The sequence below is a fragment of the Nomascus leucogenys genome, chromosome 9, assembly GCF_006542625.1.
Source record: "Nomascus leucogenys isolate Asia chromosome 9, Asia_NLE_v1, whole genome shotgun sequence".
Taxonomy (NCBI): domain Eukaryota; kingdom Metazoa; phylum Chordata; class Mammalia; order Primates; family Hylobatidae; genus Nomascus; species Nomascus leucogenys.
This window is the reverse complement of record NC_044389.1, coordinates 22,912,778-22,918,777: the sequence shown is the minus strand read 5'-3', so window position 1 is coordinate 22,918,777 and position 6,000 is coordinate 22,912,778.

Genomic DNA, 6,000 nt, shown 5'->3' with positions numbered 1-6,000 from the left:
CACTGCCTTCCACAAACACACTAAATGGAAAATAAATGTATAATGATATAATATAAATAACTGTGTTTAAATTTAAAATGCCATTACCTATACAAACTGATTTAATATGGATGTTTGCTATTATACCTGTCTCCAGTTACTGCTGCTAATAAACTTACACAAATTAGTTCAAAACATCATTGATGAGTAGGTCTCAGAAGATTTAACTGGGAACTGATGTGATGATGCCCAAGTTCCAGTACTAAAATGGAACACTTTCTCTTTAATTAGCAAATAGGTTGCTTAAGCCAGGAAGCGAAAAGCACATATTGGGTACCCAGTTACATTTTTATTAAAGGGAGAACAGGCAAAGGTAAAGGAGCCAAACTGCCACCTCTCAAGAGGTTGGAGGTCGTGGTCCAAACCATGCAGCATCCCAGCATGTCACTTTTGTCTTGGATAATAAGTAAGCAGAGGAGATCCAGGGTCAGGGCTGTGGACAGTCAGTCCCAACTGGCTTCTTCACCTTCAGTTTGAGGAGGAATGGATGTGAGCAAATAGCAAGAAATAGCATTAGAAACACCAAAAGTGAAAGAAAAAAATACTCAAAGGATCTGGGATGTATGGCCAAAGGATTTAGAGAAAATAAAGTAGAAAATCATGAGCTCATTTTATTTAATTTTAACAAGCAGCATCTTACTCATCTGATGTCATTTTTATCTGCCAGCCACAGAGGTAGCAGCATTTGTCAATTTCTGAGGACACTACCCAGTATCTGGCACCTATCACTTGGTGCCTTGTCCTACGATCTTGCTTAAAATGAAGAACTAGCCACTTTGGGCTTACATAATTTATCTAAGTATAAACAAATATGTTTATAAAAAGGACTTTCCCAGGGTCATTTTCAAATTTTAACGGTTTAAGGACAGAGTGCCTCCCCAAATCAATGAAGTCTTCATAGTTCATGAAGAATATTGATATACATTATTTAACTTGAGCCTCAAAACAGTCCTAGTAGGAAGGCATTTTTATCCCTGATGTATAGAGGAGGAGAGTAATGAAACCCAACAAGTAGGACCTTTGATTTATATGGACCAGTGGCTGAGTGGCAAGATTCAAGCACACAAACAAAAATCTGGTAACAGGGTGAAAACAGAACCTGCCCTGCGGGAGTGCTGCATCAATCCAGCAAGCTGATGGACGTGCATCCCCAGACCACATTACCTGGTAGATAATTGTCATCCTAAAAAGATGGTTATTGAAAGAGAGCACATTTTAGAAAGTAATGGCTTGTAAGAAGCAAAATGGATGAAAACAATTGTTAGGATACAAGAGACAAAATGAAATATGTAGTAAAGTAGGCTGAAAGGAGTATCAGCCTTAGATGTCAAACAGTATTCACAGATCCAGTGTGTCTCAATTTATTAAGCTCAAATTTATTTATTGCTTCCTTAGCGTTTCATTAAATACTTAATAGGTGTGATGTATAGGGCTAGTTGCAGGCGATATGCAGTAGGCAAATAAAATATGGCCCAAACCTTCAATGTGCTTAGACATTAGAAAAGAGAGGAGATAAATGAACAAAAAAGCACAATGCAGAGAGTGTTGTGACGGTAAATAAGCAATGTTTTTAATGATAAATATCCTTCATTAGAGAACTTTCATTCTTAATAAGGAAAGGAAACTTTTCAATACAAGAAAGGAATATGCCAGATCTAGAAACATACTTAGTTTGAAATTTATACTTTAAAAGGAATCGTGTAAAGAAAGAGGTGGGAAAATCTACTTGGCAATTTGACTGCTTGACAGGATTACAGCTCATCTTGCTGCTTCTAATTAATAATGCATTTTGCTATATTATTAGACACTTAGATGTGTTTCCCTGGCAGCACTTGTAACTGAGTTCTCACAGGCCTCTTATGGTGAGAAAAGAATAAAAGATAGCTAAGGTAAATATAGTCTGTTTTATGCTGTAATGCTGTCTGATAGCACCCCAGCCCCTTGGTGATTCATATGCAAGTTACATCCCAAGCAACTCAATCTAAAATTGGAGTGCATGTGCTAGCACAGTTTTTATGTCTCAGTTCGGCAGTTTCTATCTAGAGGTGCCACAAATTAATGTTATTATTAGCTTAAAAGTTTGGTGAAAACACCGCATGTTCTCACTCATAAGTGGGAATTGAACAATGAGAACTCATGGACACAGGAAGGGGAACATCACATTCCGGGGACTGTTGTGGGGTGGGGGGAGGGGGGAGGGACAGCATTAGGAGATATACCTAATGCTAAATGACGAGTTAATGGGTGCAGGAAATCAACATGGCACATGGATACATATGTAACAAACCTGCACATTGCACACATGTACCCTAAAACCTAAAGTATAATTTAAAAAAAAAAAAAAGTTTGGTGAAAAGTGTTATACATGCTAATTCTTTGAAAGGTGAGAGAGAGAAAATAAGATTCTGAGGTTTCGTGTACAGGAAAAAACTTGGAAGCTACTAGGTACCAGGCATGGTGAAGAGTCATTTTGCTTTTCTTATCTAAGTTTCACAATAAATATGTAAAGAAGTTATGATTAAGTACATTTTTTTAATATTGAAAAAACTGAGATTCAGAGAGATTAAAAACTTGTCCAAACTCAAAGAACTAAGAAACCACGCTGAGACTAAAACTAAACTTTCTGACTCCGAAAGTCACCCTTTCCCAAAAATCAAATGAGATTTTTGCTTTAATCGCACCTGTTTTTTTCAATCACATGCACAGAGGGTAGCCTCTGACATTGAGTGGATACTTGCATGACTAATACTGATTTTCTTGATAAATCTTTAAATAGCTATTTTCAACATTCAAATGATATCATGAAGATGGTTGCGGTCATCATCTTAAGGATATGCAAGTTAGAAAATTCTTTCTATGCAATATTCAAGCAGCATTGATATGTACATTCCAAGAAAAAAAATCATAAAGGCTTAATTTTAAAAGAGATTACTGTCATCACCGAAAGGCAGGGAAACTTCAGATAACACTGAAATGAATCATCATTCAGATAACAAAACGACATTTAGAAATCATCAGGGCATCTCTTGCTTGCTAGCATCTCTTGTCCAGAGTAGTCTCTTGCCCACTGAAACATCATCAATCATCTATGTTTCCCTGGCCCAGAGCTCCTACCTGAACTCCAACCTAAACTGTGCAATACTACCACATATCAGAACCACCATTTATTGTATGCTATTTTTTTTGCCAGTTATTGTGCTGAGATACGTAATATGTTACCATCACTCATCCTCAATAACTCTTTAGGGTAGGTAACCTGAATCTCATTTCTCTTCAATGTTTTCTTTCCTGAATGTAATTGTTACTTCCCTGAAGTTACAAATCTAAGAAGTGATGGAGCCAGGCAGCAATTCAAGCCCAGGTCTTTCTGATCCTAAGGCTAACTCCTGTTCCTCCAGTCATCACTGCCTCTCAGTATAAGCCCTGATTCCCACTTGTGGTCCTAATGTTCCTTTAATGTTTTTCACGTCTAGAGTTGAGTACATTTTTTTCCCTCACTTGACATCTCTGCTTTCTTTCCATCATATATTCTTTATCAGAATGAATGGCATCACTTCTCAACTGTAATATGATTGGATGCTCATTTGTCTGTCTCTTATACTAAACTATCAATTACCTGTGTGTGCCCAGAACCTATCACAGGGCCTGAAAAATAGTGTAAAACTCACTTAATGTATAAGTAGTCGCTAAATAAATGATGTCACCCAGTCACCTTAGTCAGAACCCTAGAAGTCACCTGAGATTCCCTCCTGTCCTTCAGCCCCCACTACCAATTAGTAACCAAGTCCAGTGTGTTCTATCCTAAATGTCTCATGAAGTTGTCCTCATTCTTGCCTGGATTCAATTACCTTCTGCAAGATGGAAACTCCCTGTCTCCAAGGTAACTCACGTCCATAACATTGTTTACCAAATATGATTAGAGCTAAAACCTCTTTAGTAACTCCTATGTCTCTAGCATGATGAATATGTCTCTCCAAATGTCTTAGTTTTGTTTACCAGTCTAATCTCATTATTTGATCACTCTCTAATGTTCCTCCCTCTCTCCATTCCTGTCTCTCTCACTCAGACACATTTACCAGCCCTTTAAATTCACATGGCCTCTTTCCACTGTGCAGTTTACACTGCCCTTTTTCAATTTATTCACTTCAGAAATTACTAATTACAAGACCAGTCAACAGTTAATCATTTATCATCCCTTCAAAGTCACAGTCTTCCAATATTTGTACCTCCACACAGAACTTCTAATCATTAATATATGTGTAATTAATTTCATACATTCCAAATATGGAAACTTCTGGATTGGACAAATTATCACCTAGTATTTCATCTGTTATTATTTTTGTAATTCAGACAATCTGATTCTTATAAATAGGAAGCATTTGTAGGAAAAAAGGATATGTGATATTAATCAAGTTTTTTTTCTTGCATTTCTATTTTGTCTGGAGCAAACAGTAGCTCAAGTGAGCACTTAAAAATGGGCCAGAAAACAAATGATTGAAGTCTTGGCTTTTGAGTTCCAAAATAAAGTCTTAAAATTTACAGAACTGATGAAGGCCTTAAAAGCCTTTTATTTGCAAGAGAAAAGTTTTCTCTACTTTAAAATGGTTGTCTTAAAAAAACACACATAAAATTTGTGTCATTAGAAAAACTAATTTTAAAAAGATCTCTAATAATAAGGAGATACATTACTACAAAGTAGTCTTTACTAAATTTTTTTAAACATTTTGTCTTTTGCAAAGTAAATTTTAAGTTTTTTTCCTCTAGGTCATAGTTATTCATTTATCTTTCTAGTTTTTCTACTTTATTTTGCCAACAGAACTTTAGAAAACAATTGATCAGAAAAATCTACTTTGCTTTGATACAGATCCTAGCACTCTTATAAAAACTGCTTCTATAAATACACTTGCCTCTTCCAATTCTGTACTATTCCTTATTAGATTTCCCCAAACTGAAATTTCTCCTCCTCCCTCTTTGCTTAAATAAATTCTATTCCTCCCCAAATATCCATCTCAAATCCCATCATGTTTTCCCAAAGTCCTCCTTGATCACTCTGAGTTAGGAAACCATCTCTCTTTCATCTCTGAATGCATGGAGCAAGCATTATCAATGCAGTTCATGGGCCATGAATCTCATGCTGTTTTGTCATAATTCTTCCTTCTTGAACTACTTTATAATATTCTTATTATCACATTCTTTTCAAGAATAGTACTCTTAATTCTGCAAATAGATTCTAAATTTTTGGAGAGAACTGACTCTGTTTTTTATCTTTATATTCACCAGAGACCACATCAATGGTTTGGCAGGGGTAAGTGCTATAAGCACATGTGATACAGTATTGTATCCTTTAGTGATGACAACAATATAGTAATAATTATATCACTTATTAAGCATTTACTATGTACCAAGCACTGTGCAAATCACTTCATGTGGATTATCACATTTCATTCTCATAACAAACCAATAAATTCTGTTCTATTACTACCTTTAATGTATAGCTGATAAAACTAAGACTTTAGAGGTGTTAAGTACTTTATTCCAGGCCACACAGCTACAAGTGGAAAACCCAGAACTTAGTTTGGTCCTCCATACTAAATTTTTACTTGTAGGAATCTAGTACATCCTCAGGTAGACAAATTTTATTATCTGTTTCTTGATGTCATTGTTTTAGGAAAAGCATTCCTTACCAATAACAAATCTACATTCAAGTAACTATGTCACCCAAGAGCAAAGAGAAGGCTTTCCGACGTAGATTTCACAAAGTAAAAAAGTGGATGATGTTGAAGTTGGCTCACGGTTTTAATGAAGTAATATACATTTTAAGGGAAAAACTAAATCACACTAGAAGAAAATATAATGCATCAGAACTCTACAATAAATAATGATGATTTCATAAACACTAGACAAAGATTTCTGCATATCAGAGCTAGCAATGATCCTGAAAAACAACTAGGCAGTTAAAAA